Genomic DNA, 17123 nt, shown 5'->3' with positions numbered 1-17123 from the left:
AGAGAGAGAGATACATTTAGACTCCATGGTTTGTTTTCTGGATGTGGAGAGCATTTTCCATCATGATACTTTTGAAGTTGTCTTAGATAATTCCATTGACAAGAAGAAGTAAGTCTACCAAAGTTAGTCATGAGAGAATGTTACTATTACTATATACAATGTTCTCCTGGTTTTGCTCACTTCACTGAGCATCAGATCATCAAGTCTTTCCAGGTTTTTCTGAAGTCCACCTGCTCATCATTTCTTATGGAACAATAGTATTCCATTATATTCATAGATCACAACTTGCTTAGTCACTCCTAAATTGATGGGCATCCCCATAATTTCCAATTCTTTGCCACCACAGAAAGATGTACTATAAACATTTATGACCAAGTGGATCCTTTTCCAAATTTTATAACCTCTTCTGGATAGACACCTAGAAGTGGTATTGCTAGGTCAAAGGGTATGCACAGTTTCATAGCCCTTTAGACATAGTTCCAAATTGTTCTCCAGAATAGTTGAATTAGTTCACAACTCCACCAACAATGTATTGACGTTCAAATTTTCCCATATCTTCTTCAAATTTATCACTTTCCTGTTTTGTCAGGTTAGTCAATTTGATAGGTGGGATATGATACCTCAGAGTCATTTTGATTTGAATTTCTCTAAACAATAGTGATTTAGAGCATTTTTTCATATGACTATAAATAGTTTTAATTTATTCTGAAAATTGCCTGTTCATAGGCGTTGACTTTATCAAATGGGGCATGACTTTTGTTCTAATAAATTTGACTCACTTCTTTATATATTTTAGAAATGAGAACTTTATCAGAGACACTGATATTGTTTCCTAACTTTCTACTTCCTTTCTAAACTTGGTTGCATTGGCTTTGTTTGTGCAAAAACTTTTCAATTTATGTAATCAAAATTATCCATTTTGCCTTTCATAATGTTCTCTTTCTATTGTTGCATCATAACTTCTTCCCTTCTCTACAAATCTGACAGGTAAATTATTCCTTGTTCTCCTTGTTTACTTACTGTATCAGCATTAATATCTAAGTTGTGCACCAACTTTGACTTTATCTTGGTATATGGTGCAAGAAGCTGATCTATGCCTAGTTTCTGCCATACTATTTTCCAGCTGTTCTACCAGTTTTTGTTAAATACTGAGTTCTTATTGCAAAAGCTGGAGTTTTTATGTTTATCAAACTGTTGAATACTATAGTCATTGACTATTGTGTCTTATGTACATAACCTATTTCACTGATCTACCATTCTACTTCTTAGCTAGTACCAAGTAGTTTTCATTATTGTTGCTTTATAATACAATTTAAGATCTGGTATGGCTAGGCCACCTTCCTTTGCATTACTTTTCATTAATTCTCTTAATATTCTGGACCTTTTGTTCTTCAAGATGAAATTTCTTTTTTCTAGCTCTATAAAATAAAGTTTTGGGCCAAGACGGTGTAGTGAAAGCAGTGACTTGCTTGAGCTCTCCCCCAACCCCCTCCACTGACCCCACAAAAAGACAGAGTGAAACAAATTTCCAGCCCAAGACAACCTGGATGGTTGATTGGAAAGGTATATCATGCCAGGCAAGGAGAGGAGCGCTGTTTGACATGGACTCGGGCAGCAGCGAACCTAGAGTACTCAGAGGACTTAATCACAGGCAGCTCAGGAGGTTTCCATACTTCTTAACCCATGAACACCAAAGACAACTTAAAAGGTCAACAGGAAAAGTCTGTGAATGCAATGAGAGAGAAGCTAGGTCTCAGCCACAAGTCCCAAGCATGACCCTGGGGTGGTGGCTACCTCCTGAGCTTCTGGCCCACAGACTGAGGGAAATGAGTGGCTTATCAGAAGGGAATTGCAGGGATCTCTCTGCTGGTTCAGGATTCTCTTGCTTTGCCTGTACTTGGATCTGGGTCACAGTTCTGAGGGGTGGTCCTGAGGGGAGGAGGAGCTCCAGTGTGGTGGAGCTTATTGTAGTAGTGGGGAGGAATTGCCCCTTATCATACCACCTTGGAAGAACTGAAAATTTACAGGTCCCTAGAAGTATATCTGAAAACAGCTCTACAAACCCCTGAGGCTTGGGACAGTGTATTCTCCAAATTGGAAGCAGACTCTTACCTTAACAAAGAGTTTAAAACTCAAGTAATTGGCTGGGATTATGAGTAAGCAGCACAAAAAGAGTCAGACTATATTATCTTACTTTGGTGACAAAGAAGATCAAAACATACAACCAGAAGAACACAACAAAGTCAAAGCTCCTACATCCAAAGCCTCCAAGAAAAATATGAATCAGTCCCAGGCCTTGGAAGAGATCAAAAGGGATGTTGAGAAGCAAGTAAGAGAAGCAGAGGAAGAACTTGGAAAAGAAATGAGAGTGATGCAAGAAAATCATGAAAATAAGTCAACAACTTGCTAAAGAAGACCAAAAAAATACTGAAGAAAATACCACCTTAAAAAATAGCCTAACCCAAATGGCAAAAGAGATCCAAAAAGCCAATGAAGAGAAGAATGCCCTAAAAAGCAAAATGGGCCAAATGGAAAAGGAAGTCCAAAAGATTACTGAAGAAAATACTTCCTTAAAAATTAGAATAGAGCAATTGGAAGCAATTGACTTTATGAGAAATCAAGACACTGTAAAACAAATCCAAAAGAATGAAAAATTAGAAAACAATGTGAAATATGTCATTGGAAAAACAACTGACTTGGAAAATAGATCCTGGAAAGAGAATTTAAAAATTATTGGACTATCTCAAAACCATGATAAAAAAAAAAACAGCATGGACATGATCTTTCAAGAAATTATCAAGGAAAATTGCCCTGATATTTTAGAACCAGAAAGTAAAATAGAAATTGAAAGAATATACCAATCTCCTCCCGAAAGAGATCGCCAAAGGAAAACTCCTAGGAATATTGTAGCCAAATTCCAGAGTTCCCAGGTTAAGGAGAAAATTTTGCAAGCAATCAGAAAGAAACAATTCAAGTATTGTGGAAACACAATCAGTATAACACAAGATTTAGCAGAGTCTACATTAAGGAATCAGAGGACTTGGAATACAATATCCCAGAGGGCAAAAGAGATAGGATTACAACCAAGAATCACCTACTCAGCAAAACTAAGTATAATCCATTGAGGGGAAAAAATGGACATTCAGTGAAATAGAGGATTTTCTAGCATTCCTGTGGAAAAGACCAGAGCTGAATAGAAAATTCAACCTTCAAATACAAGACTCAAGTGAAACATGGAAGAGGCAAACAGGAAAGAGAAATCATAAGAGGCTTATTAAGGTTGAACTGTTTACATTCCTACAGGGAAAGAAGATATTTGTAACTCATGAGTCTGTTGTCAGTGTTAGGGTAGTTGGAGGGAGAAAAATATATGTATGTGTGTAGATAGATAGATAGAGGGCACAGGGTGAGTTGAAGTTGAAGAGGTCATATCTGGAGAATAAAAATAAGGGGTGAGAAAGGATTACATTAGGAGAAGAAGAAAGAGAGAGGTAGAATGGGGTAAACTATCTCAAAAAAACAAAAAAGAAAAGGCTCTTACAGTGGAGGGGAAACGGGAGAAGGTGAGAGGGAATGAGTGAATCTTATTCTCATAGGATTTGACTGAAGCAGGGAATAACATACACACTCAATTGGGTATGGGAATCTGTCTTGCCCGTCAGGAAAATGGGTGGGAGGGGAAAAAAGAGTAGGGGGTTAATAGAGAGGAGAGCAGATCGGGAAAGGGGGAAATCAGAAGCTAATACTTCTGAGGAGGAGCAGGGTCAAAAGAAAGAATAAAATAAATGGGGGGGCAGGAAAGGATTGAGGTTAATAGAATTAGTTTTTCAGAGCATGTCTACTATGGAAGTGTTTTGCATAACTACACATGTATAACCTATATTGAGTTGCTTGCCTTTTCAATGAGGGTAGGTGGGGAGGGAGGAAGGGAGAAAATTTAGAACCCAAAGATTTAAAAACACATGTTTTAAAAAAAAGTTTTCAAATGCAACTTAGAAATAAGAAATACAGGAAATGGGATACAGAAATCCATCCTTCCCTACAGGAAAATAGAAGGGGAAGGGGATAAGAAAAAGGGGCAAGATAGAAGGGAAGGCAGACTAGGGGAAGAGGTATTCAAAATGCATGCCATCTTGGGGTGGGAGGAGAGGTGAGATGGGGTGAAAATTTGGAGCTCAAAATCTTGTGGAAGTAAATATTGAAAACTCAAAATAAATTTATTAATAAAAAATTAAAAAGAAAAAATAATAATTTTTGGTAATTTGATTGGTATGGCACTGAATAAGTAAATTAGGTAAAATTGTCATTTTAATTATATTAGCTCAGCCTACCCTTGAGGAACTGAAGTTTTTTTCAAATATTTAGATCTGACTTTATTCATGTGAAAAATGCTTTGTAATTGTGTTCATATAATTCCTGGGTTTATCTTCACAGGTAGAATTCCAAATAATTTAAATGTCTCCAGTTACTTTAATTGGAATTTCTCTTTCTATCTATCTCTTGCTGCTTGAATGTGTTAGTAATAAATAGAAATACTGGTGATTTATGTCAGTTTACTTTATATCCTGCAATTTTGCTAAATTTGTTAATTATTTCAAGTAGTGTTTTAGTTGATTCTTTGGAATTCTCTAAGTATACCATCATATCATCTGCAAAGAGTGATAGCTTTTTTTTTCTTATTTGCCTATTCTAATTACTTAAATTTCTTTTTCTTCTCTTATTGCTAAAGCTAACATAACATTGGTGATAATGGACATCCTTGTTTGATCCCTGATCTTATTGGAAATGCTTATAGCTTGTCCCAATTATATATAATACTTGCAGGTGGTTTTAAATAGATACAGCTTATCACTTTCAGAAGACTCCATTTATTCCTTGCTCTATAGTGTTTTAAATAGGAATGGGTGTTGTATTTTGTCAAAAGCTTATTCTGCATCTGTTGAGATAATCATATGGTTTCTATTAGTTTTGTTGTTGATATGGTCAATTACACTGATAGTTTTCCTAATATTGAAACAGTCCTGCATTCCTGGTATAAATCCTACTTTGCTATAATGTATTATCCTCAAGATAAGTTGCTGCTATCTCTTTGCTTATATTTTAATTAAAAATTTTGCATTTATATTCATTAGGGAAATTGGTCTATAATTTTCCTTCCCTGCTTTGGCTCTTCCCTGTTTGGTTTTCAGCAACATATTTATGTCTTTAAAAAACTGATAAGACTACTTCTTCACCTATTTTCCCAAAATAATTTATATAGCATTGGAATTAATTGTTCTTTAAATGATTGATAGAATTCACTTGTAAATCTATCTGGCCCTGGAGATTTTTTTGTAGGGAATTCGTTGATGTATTGTTTGACTTCTTTTTTTTTAATAAGGTTATTTATGTATTTTATTTCATCTTCTGTTAATCTGAATAATTTATATTTTTGTAAATATTCATCCATTTCACCAAGTTTGCTAAATTTTTTGACATAGAGTCAGGAAAAATATCTCCTAATTAGTATTTTAATTTTCCCTTCATTAGTGGTGAATTCACCCTTTTAATTTTTAATACTGGTAATTTGGTTTTCTTCTTTCTTTTTTTAATTAAATTAATGAAAGGTTTATCTTTTTTTCATAAAACCAGCTCTTAGTTTTATTTATTAATTCAATAGTTTTCTTAATTTCAATTTTATTAATTTCTCCCTTGGTTTTCAGTTTTTCTAATTTGGTATTTAATTTGTTCTTTTTCTAGTTTTTTAGTTGCATGCCCAATTTAATGATCTGTCTTTCTCTAATTGATTCATGTAAGTGTTGAAAGATATAAAACTTCCCTTAAGAACCACTTTCACTACAACCCATAAGTTTTTATATGTTTTCTCATTATTGTCATTCTCTTGGATGAAGTTATCAATACTTTCTATGATTTGTTTGACCAATTCATTCTTTAGGATTAGATTATTTAATTTCCAATTAATTTTAGTCTATCTTTCCATGGCAATTATTGCATGTAATTTTTATTGCATTATGATATGAAAAGAATGTATTTAACATTTCTGCTCTTCTGCACTGGATTGTAAGGGTTTTTTGTTTTTGTTTTTTGTTTTTGCTTTGTTTTTTTTGTTGTTGTTTCTTTGTTTTTTTACCTAATACATGGGCAATTTTTGTGTATGTGCCACATACCACAGATAAAATAATATTTTTTTCTATCTCCATTCACTTTTCTCCAGAGTTCTATCACATCTGACTTTTCTAAAATTCTATTCATCTCCTTAAGTTCTTTCTTGTTCATTTTGTGGTGAGATTTACCTAGTTTTGAGAGGGATAGTTTGAAGTTCCTCACTAGTATACTTTTACTCTCTATTTCTTCCGGTTACTCCCTTAACTTCTCCTCTGAAAATTTGGATATTATACCACTTATTGTGTACATGTTTAGTAATGCTATTACTTCATTTTCTATTCTACCTTTTAGCAGGGTGTAGTTTCCTTCCTTGTCTCTTTTAATTAGATCTCTTTTTGCTTTTGCTTTGTCTGTCATCAGTATTGATTCACGTATTTTTTCACTTCAGCTGAAGCATAATTTATTCTACTCCAGTCTTTTACCTTTAATCCATGTGTATCCCTCTACTTCAAAAGTGTTTTCTGTAAGCAACCAAATGTAGGATTGTTGTTTATAATCCACTCTGATATCTGCTTCTGCTTTATGGGAGAGTTCATCCCATTCACATTCACGGTTATGATTACTAACTTTGTCTTTCTCTCCATCCTATTCCCCTCCCCCTGTTTTTGCTTTTCTCTCTCCTTCATCCCTTTCCTTCCTCACTAGATTTTTGCTTTTGATGACCCTCTCCATCAGTCTGCCCTCCCTTCTATCAAGCCCCTTCCTTTTCTTTCTCTTTTCCACTTCTACTTTCTCTAGGGAAAGTTATATTTCTATACCTACCTGAGTATGTTATTTCCTTTTTGCAACAAACAGAATGAGTGTAAACAACATATTGTAGGATTATGGTTTTTAATCCATTCTGATATTTGCTTCCATTTTATGGAAGAGTTCATCCTATTCACATTCACAGTTATATCTTTCTTTCCATCCTATTGCCCCCTCCCCCATTTATGCTTTTCTGGGTGCTCTAGGGGTATGGCATCTTATTTGATATTAAGCTAGGGTTCTAGTGGTGGTGGCTGGCATGTGATGAGGCCAGATGGGTTTTTTTCTGCATTTCCATAGGTCTAAACTGAAGCACTTGGTGTTTGGTAGGTATCCAGTCCCTGGAGGATCCTGTACTCTGAGGCATGGTAAGTTTTATTTGCTGTAGTATGCCTGCCTACTGGGCCACATGGTAGTTTTCTGAGCTGCAGTTTCCCAGTTCCCCAGGTTGTGCCAAGGCACATGAGGTGTCCTGGTGTTGGCATTTGCCTGCTCCACCTCTCTTAATAAAGCAAATTTTGGATTTGAAATAATTATAAGGTAACCTGGAAGCCAGCCTTCGTTAACAGAAATTTAATCCCTCAAAAGACACCAGAAGTTAAAATATAGATCTCTAGTTCTAGAGAGACTCTTAGCAAGCAGACTACAAAGTGAGAATCTAATACTTATAAAAAATAAAGGTCTAGCAATGAGAACTAAGGTCCAATGTCGCAACTTCTGTATAGAGAAGGAAAGTAAGACATCATTTGATGGAAGTTCATATAATCAGATATCTAGTGACATCAGAGTTCCACTAGTTCAAACCCCCTATTTTACAAATGAGAAAGCTAAGAGCTCAGGAAGTTAAGTAATTAGTCTACGACTACACAAGTAATAAATATCATAGGTGAGATTTGAACCTTAGACCTGTGATTCCAGAACTTGTTGTTTATTGCATCATACTAGTGAGAGAGAAGATAGCAGCAAGACTAATAGCACTGTGATGCTTACTAACCGATGTTCTAAGGCTTCTGGAACTTATAGCAAACACAGTTTTTCTCAGAGAATTTTTAAAACTAGTTAAATCTATAGGATAAAGTAAAATGGCCCTGGATAAGAAAATCAGAAGGATACAGGAGCATAGAGCCAAGAAAAAATCATTACAGGATCCATAAGTTTTCTATTCACTATGTAAAATGGTATACTCAGTATCTCAATATTGATTGCCTCAAAAATAATCTTAGCCAGCAAAACACTTGATCTCTTTGCCAAGCAGAGAAGCATGGCAGCAAAGGGCAATATTGGTTTAGAATATAAATTCACTTGCTAAACATTACAGGAAAAATACTGGCATATTTCACATAATGATTCTTCATTAAATGGCCAAAAACAGTGGAAGGGAAAATGAGTTTACAGAAAACTTGACATCTGGCTTCAACTGAATCAAATTTTGTTAAGAACATTGATAAATTAAACTACAAGAAAAAATGCACAAATAGATAAAAATAGTACACATCTGGCAAGTTTTCTATATATTTTACTATTAATCCTCAATGGCAGTGGAAGCTTTAGTTCTCAAAATGTCATACAAGGGAGTGGAAATACCACTTAAGGAAATGACATTTAGAAGAGCAGCTGGATGAAATCAAATAAGCATAAAGGAGAAACTTCCTGTTTGTGTCAATTTTTTTTTAAGTCCAGAGTGACCTTTTTTTCAATATTACTTTACAAGGGAAAGATAAAGATAGATTTGTGGATGATATAGGCTATAATATGATAACATCTATGAATTATACTCATGAAAAGAAATAAAAGATCAGGAGACAAAAGAATAATATTTGGAAGGGAAATTTAGAAATCTAATATCTTCCTTTTGTAGGTAAGAAAACTGAAGTCCTTATAGGATTGAGTTATATAAGTTACTTGCCCAAGGTCAAGCAGAGAGTAAGTGACAGAGCTAAATCTCAACTGAAGTGTTTTTGCTCCTTCAGTTGCAACATAATATCATGCAGGATATGTATTATTGAGAATAAAGGTACACTGACCATGATGTATGAACAAAGAGTAATGGATGAACAGGCTAAGCACTGCATTGTTAGTAAAGTAATGTCAAGGATGAGAGGCAAATCCTTTGGAAATCTGGTAGGAGCCCATGGACAGGAACGACATAAGATGGAAAGACATTGGCTGCAAAGTCTACCATTGCTAACATTAATAAAGTCAATGATCCTTTATATACTGAAGTAAGGCATAATATTCTAAAATCAGTAAGCAAGTCTGACAGATTTCATCATTAAATAAAGATCTATTACATTCTACCTTTATCATGCTCTCTTTTGTATTAGGGTATTTGTCATTCTCATTTCTACCTAAATATGTCTATCTATATTCATGTGTCCCATAGTGATCATTTATTTCCCATATGTTTTGACTAAATGCCTGTTCCTGATTCTCAAATTCTTTAATTTTTCAATTAATTTATACAATTCTATAATTAGAATAAACTTCAATAGCCTACTATATATCATAATAATAGATAATTGAGGTCTAATCAGGGTGATCTAAGATGACGACTATGGAACCTGAAACCATCACCACTCTTAACCCCCAACCTGCAGAAGAAAAAAAGTGAAACCAATCAGGAGGTTGCCAACTCTGAATTCTGTGTTAAATATCAACTACAGAACAGATGGGATTTCTAGGTTTTTTTTGTTTTTTTTTTAAATAAGAGCAAAACTTGGCAAGCACACCTTCGTCTGATCTTTAAGTTTGATACTGTTGAGAACTTCTAGGCTTTATACAATGAAATCCAGCTGTCTAGTAATTTTTAAGGATGGGATCAAGCCTAGGTGGGAAGATGAAAAATAAAAGCAAATGAGGAGCACAATGGCTGATTACATTAAACAAACAGCAGAGACAAAGTGACCTCAATCACTTTTGGCTACAGACACCACTGTGCCTTATTGAACATGATTTGATGGCTACAATGATGATGTGTGTGAAGCTGTTGTTAATGTTAGAGCTAAAGGCTATAAGATAGCAATATGGACTTCTGAGTGTGAAAACAGAGATGCTGTTACACATATAGGGAAGGTACACAAGGAAAGGAGCTGAACCAAAACCTCTTCAAAGGCAGAGTGGACTGCATTTAAATTTGATTTCCATCTAAATGTTGCTAAGATATATGAGAAGTCTCATTTGCCTTTGTCTTGTACTTCTGTACATTTTTTTTTCTATTTTGACTAGAGTAACTATTACCTCAGTCAAAGAATTTACAGTATACTTCATCCCCAGGATCCATAAATGTATTCCTAGCCCACTCTGTAATAGCTTAGTAGAAGCATTACTATTACAAAAACATTTATCTATCCACAATATTCAGAAAATAACTTGCATTTCTTTACCTTACAGAGAATTACATCTGCTGTACATTGCATTGTATGTAGTAACACATTTTACTGGTTTGGAAGAGTATGATGCATACCATTTCCTAGCAATTTTCTTTGTTTCTTTTTTTACAGATAATTTTATTGCTGTAATCTATGCTGATGGCTGCTAGATTTAATTTATTTATTTCCCTACTTGATAACATCAGTGATTTTGAGTTCATTTGTTTGTTGTTGTTGTTGTTTTGTTTGTTTAATGTTTCTTTTGTTCATGTAACATTGATGAAGGATCTGAGTATATGGCATGAAGGTAGAATAAACATTAATTTTGTGCATTCTCTGGTAATTTTTTAACATTAGACCTTTGCTACAAATTTATGCATTTCAGTCAAATCAGTGACCTATGTTTGTGTGATTTCCTAAATATGTTCATGAATTTTAAAATATGTAACATCATAATTATATTTGTAACTAGATATAGTGTGTCTGTTTTTGTATCTTATTCTGTATTTTAACCCTTTGTATTACTTAGGTTATATTTTGCTTTGGTTAAAACATGGCTAAAATAGAAAAGCAGTCTTTTTCATATTAAGACAGTATACAAAACTGTAAATAAACTGTGTTCAATGAAAAAATAGATAATTGAAAAATTATTAATTTGTTTACTTTTTTACATAGTAAACTTTCAGAATCTAGAAAGTTATCTTTTAGGAAAAAATGAACATTGAAAAGTAAGAGTTGAAGAACATCTAGGGATGAAAAATACAAGTGGTGTGGTGTTCTGTCTACCAACTAGAACTTCTGATTATGAACATTTAAAATATTTTAAAGCCTAGTTCTGTTTCCTCAGAACCATAGTTTGGAAATAATGACTAGCAAGAAGTAACTGTTTGGGAGAAATGCTGGTGACATTAATAGTATTTTCAATGTTTTGGTTTAAGAAAAATGACATCTAATCTGTCTGATTGGTTTTCTTATAACTCCTTTATTCCTTTCTCAAAACAGAACTCATATGATTACCTTCACATTACAGCCCACATCATGTACTTTTATTACGTATAAAAAGAAAAACTACTGTTTATACACATTTTTTTCTGACAGTTTTGTGCCCCATATATGTCAGTTTTTTTGTGCGTGTCAAACATCTGGGAGAACAAAATATCCAGAATATCAAGGGAATTATTGAAAAAAAATGGAAGCGGAGGTAACCAAACATACCAGATGTTAAATTGTTCTATAAGTATTATATGGCAGCGATCATCAAAATTACTTGGTTAGGAAATAAAATGGTGGATCAGTAGAATAGGTGAACTACAGAAGACACAGTAGTCAATGACTATAGTAATGTATTTTTTATAAAACTAAAGACTTCACCTTCTGGGATAAGAACTCACTATTTGACAAAAAACTGCTGGGAAAAGTGGAAAATAGTATGGTAGAAAGTAGGCATAAATCAACATCTTACATGTCATACCAAGCTACAGTCAAAATTGAGATATAAAGGTTGATATTACAAATTAATTAGGAGAGTAATGAATAGTTTATGTGTCAGAGTTTTGGAAAATAGAAGAATTTATGACCAAATGAGATGCAAAGTGGATAATTTTGATTACATTTATTAAAAAAAGGTTTTGTGCAAACAAAACCAATACAGCAAAGATTAGAGGGGAAGCAGAAAGCTGGGAAATAAATTTTGCAGTCAATGTCTCTGATAAAAGTCTCATTTCTAAAATATATGTAGAGCTGAGTCAAATATATATACAAGTCAGGAGTAGCTAGCTGGTGCAGTGGATACAGCACTGGCCCTAGATTCAAGAGGACCCAAGTTCAAAGGCCTCAGACACATAACACTTACTAGCTGTGTGACCCTGGGCAAGTCACTTAACCCCATTGCCTAGCCAAAATAAAAGCAAAAAACAAAACAAAACAAATATACATATATATACATATATATGTGTATAAATATACACACACACACACACACACATACACACACACACACACACACACACACACACACACACACACACACATATATATATGTCATTCCCAATTTGATAAATGGTCAAATGTTATGAACAGGCAGATTTCAGATGAAGAAATTAAGTTATCTATAGTCATATGAAAAAATTCTCTAAATCATTATTGATTAGATAAATTCACATCAAAACAACTCTAAGGTACCACATCACACCTATCAGATTGGTTAACATGACAAAACTGGAAAATGATAAATGCTGGAGAAGATATGGGAAAACTAGAACACTAGTGCATTGATGGTGAATTTGTGAGTTGATCCAACCATTCTAGAGAGCAATGTGGAACTAGGCCTAACTATAAAACTCTGCATACCATTTGATCCAGCAATACCACTTCTAAGTTTGTATTCAAAAGAGATCATAAAAGAGGGAAAAGAACCCACATGTACAAAAATATTAATGGCAGCTTTTTTTTTTTTTTTTGTAGTGGCCAACAATTGGAAAATGGCCAAATAAGTTGTGGTCTATAAATGTAATGGAATATTATTGTTCCATAAGAAATGATGAGTAGATGGACTTCAGAAAAACCTGGAAAGACTTACATAAACTGATGTTTAGTGAAGTGAGCAGAGCGAGGAAAACATTGTACACCATAACTGCAACCTCGTGCAATGACTGACTTTGTTAGACTTAAGTCTTCTGAGAAATGCAATGATCTAAGAAAATTCCTAAAGACTCAAGATGGAAAATGCTATCCACATCCAGAGAAAGAACTATGGAGTCTGAATGCAGATTGAAGCACACTATTTTTTCACCTTTTTTGGCGGGGGGGATCTTTTTCATGATTTTTCCCTTTGGTTCAAATTCTTATTTACCATGTGACTAATATGGAAATGTTTAATATAATTATATATGTATGGCCTATATCAGATTGCACACTGTCTTGGGGAGAAGACAGGGGAAGGAGAGGGAGAACATTTAAAACTCAAAACCTCATAAAGTGAATGTTTAAAACTAAAAATAAATATTTTATTAAAAATAAATGAAAGAGGATAAGACACTGAATGGTTAGAAAGAATATATAGTATCATTACCCAAAAAAAGACATCAAAAGCATATTAATAATTGACAATCCACCTGCAAACACTTGCATTTCTATAAAATTTTATGAGAATGATCTACATACACATTATCAGTCCTTGATAAAAATATGAAAATGTAAAAGCAGACTTTCTCACAATTTTCTATTGCCAACTACATATTTGTAATTAAATAGATATTTATAGTACAACAATTTTATAAATTGAAAATTTTATTAAAAAATGTAGTTCTATAACCATGGACAAATCTTTAGTCACTTAAACTCTTTAATCTGTTTCCTCATCTTTAAAATACATATAGTAATTTGTGATATGATTAATACATAGAACAATTATAAGGCTTAAACATAAAAATTAATTTGCAAACTAAAACATTAAATGTGTTTGTTATAATTATTGTTGTTGTGGTGGTCATCAAATTATCATTTTAAAATGAAGTTAAGGTAAAAATGTTTTAATGATAAATTGCTTTCTTGCTATTTCATAGTGAATATTCTGTGTAAAAAAATGGCTTTGTGTGATTGAATTAAAGTATCAGAATGCAGGCCATCATCAGTAGATTTACTGAAATCTTGTGCAGAACAATTTTTACGGAGAAGAGTAGTAAGTGTCTAATCCATCCCCGTGATGTTTTAATTTCTTCTTGTAGTTCTCTATATTTTACAAGCATTTTTTTTTGCCAAATAGATTTTATAAGCATATGTTATGGTGATATAATAAATATATTATCCTTAAAACTTCTTTAAAAAAATTAGTGAGTGATAGTGAGTAACAATTCTCTGTGTAATAATAACTTTTACCAATATAGATTATATCCTAAATCTTCAAGGAACCATTTTTTTTATTATTTTTTTTCTAAGGGATAACAAATTTTTGGTATATAAGACAATGGATGACATTTTTCAATGTTTCTAGTATGAGAATAATTTTGCAACCAATATTGATGGATTGCATAGTTTCCATCATTCCTTTCCACAATCTGCATAGATAAATAATAAATATCACTACTCCCCAAGGATGCATTATTTGTGATTTCTAATGATGGTGTCCAGATCCTCAATTGCTGCCATAAACCTTTCTATTTTCAGAAACAATTTTACATAGCTCATCCATTTAATTGAAGCTACTACGTCAATATATTATATAATTCAATTTCCTTCAGAAACATCTATGGAGCAGCTTTTGATGTCACTCTTCAATTTATGTAATTGCATAGTTTCCATCTAAAGGTGCACCATTTTCTGTTGTATTCAAGAAATCTAAAGATGTGCTGATGTATTTCCTGTTTTTTTAAATGATGTCTGTTTATTTGAAAAAATATTTATTTAAAATTTGACTTAATTATCATAAACTCTGAGAATATCTGGTAATTCTTATATTCTTTTTTGTATTACTTTTGTTTGACAATATGCTAAATTCATTTGCTGATTTTTACCAGGAAAAGCATATATTTCTCTCTATAGCAGTCATAAGTTACTTTAAAATGATTCTCTTCATTCATTCTTATTTTTTTCTCTCAGAAAGAAAAAGGAATTTATTTCTATTATCTTACTTCATTACTTCAATTTGACTTCCAGATTGAATTGCAAAGGCTCCAATCTATATTTTTTTATCTGTTGCAAGCAATTGTACACTTATTAAAAGCAAATACTATATATATATATATATACATAATTCAAAAAGTTTTCATGAGTTGGAATAGTTATTTAATCTGTTTCTGAATGATGCCATTTAAGTCGATATGATCCATGTCTCTCAGTGTTTTAGTATGACACTATTTTGATATGTATCCACATTCAATTCTATTCAGGAGAAAATATACTGTTATTAAAGTTTGGTTGAACCATTGAGGACAAAGCAAACTATCTTATAGGAAACTGCCATGTTTTATAGCAATTTATTTTATTAAATTATTTTTTATTTTGTTAAATACATCTCAAGTACAAATGTTAGCAATCATTTTTAGAATTTCAAGAACTGAATTCTCTCCTTCCTCCCATTCTAAAATGCAAGCAATTTGATTGTGATTATACATGTGAAGTCATGTAAAACATACTTCTATATTAGCTTTATTGCAAAAGAAAACAAACAAAATGAAATGACAAAATAAAGTGTTTTTTTTAATGTGTTTCAATCTTAATTCAGAATTCTTCAGTTCTCTTTGTGGAGGAGGATAACATTTTTCATGATGCTTCTTCTTGAACTGTTGAGGATTATTGTCTTTATCAGGGTAGATAAGTCTTTCAAAGTTGATCATCCTTACAATATTATTGTTAATTTGTACAATGTTTCTTTGATTCTGCTTGCTTCAATTATCATGAATTCATATACGTCTTCCCAGGTTGTTCTGAAATTATCCTGATCATTTCTTACAGCACAATAGTATTGCATCACAATCATATACCATAACCTGTTCAGCCATTCCCATATTGATGAGAATTCCCTCCATTTACAATCCTTTGTCACCACAAAAAAGAGCTGCTATAGATATTTTCTATGAATACATCATTTTCTCCTTTTCTTTGATCTTTGTGTGATATAGACCCAGTAGAGGTATTACTGGGTTAATCTGTAGGCATAGTGTGATATCCTTTGGGCACAGTTCCAAATTGTCCTCCAGAATGGTTGAAATAACTCATAATTCCAATGACACTTCAGTTTCCCCCAAATTTCATTTAGCATTTGTCATTATTCACTTTTTGTCATGTTAGCCAATCTAATAGGTATGTGGCAGTAACTCAGAGTTATTTTTATTTTGAATTTTTCCAATCAATTGGGATTTAGAGCATTTTGATGGATTGTTGATAGCTTTGATTTCTTCTTCTGAAAACTGACTTTTCACATCATTTAACCATTTATCAATTGGCTAAAGCTCTTATTTTTGTAAATTTAGCTCTATTCCCTAAACATTTGAGAAGTGAGACCTTTATCAGATAAACTTATGGTAATTTTTCCCAGTTTCCTCTTTTCTGGCTAACTATAGCTACAATAATTTTCTTTGTGAATATGCTTTTTAATTTCATGCAATTAAAATTATCTTATTTAATTTCTTGTTATACTTTCTATTTCTTTCTTTGTCATTAAACTCTTCCCTTATCAGTAGGTATGACAGTTACATTTTTCCATGCTCCCCTAATTTACTTGTGATATTACCCTTTATGTATAAATCGTGTACTCATTTTAACTTATCTTGGTATATGGTTTGAAATGTTGTTCTATATCTAGTTTCAGCCAAACTGTTTTAAAGTTTTCCATGCAATTGTTGTCAAATATTGAGTTCTTACCCAAAAGGCTTGGATCTTTGGATTCATCAAACTATAAATTACTATGAACATTTACTTCTGTGTTTTGTGTATTTTATCTATTTCACAGATGCATCATTCTATTTCTTAATCAGTACCAGATTGTTTTTTGATGATTACCACATTTTAATACAGTTTGAAATCAGAAACTGTTAGGCTGCCTTTTTCACATCTCTATTTTCATATCTCTATTTTCATTTTTGTTAATCTCTCCTTTGATTTTTAGGATTTCCATTTTGTTGTTTAATTGAGTATTATTAATTTGTTATTTTTCTAGCATTCTTAATTTCATGTTCAATTCATTGATCTGGTCTTTTTTATTGATGCATGTATTTTATATATATATATATATATATATAAATTCTGTTTGTTTCTGTTTTGTCTACATGTTAAAAATTTTGGTATGTTGTCTCATTGTTGTCATTCACTTTAAAGAAACTATTGATTTTTCTATTATTTGTTCTT

The 17123-nt window shown here is 32.6% G+C and overlaps 1 pseudogene; it reads left to right on the top strand.

Moving 5' to 3' along the window:
- Positions 1-9457: 9457 nt before the first annotated feature.
- LOC114036416 lies at positions 9458-10005 on the top strand (annotated as a pseudogene).
- The last annotated feature ends 7118 nt before the right edge of the window (positions 10006-17123 follow it).

The sequence above is a fragment of the Vombatus ursinus genome, unplaced genomic scaffold, assembly GCF_900497805.2.
Source record: "Vombatus ursinus unplaced genomic scaffold, bare-nosed wombat genome assembly UNPS02009835.1, whole genome shotgun sequence".
In the NCBI taxonomy this organism is placed as follows: Eukaryota; Metazoa; Chordata; class Mammalia; order Diprotodontia; family Vombatidae; genus Vombatus; species Vombatus ursinus.
Note: the sequence above shows the minus strand (reverse complement) of the source record. Positions and strands in the feature narration are given on the sequence as shown.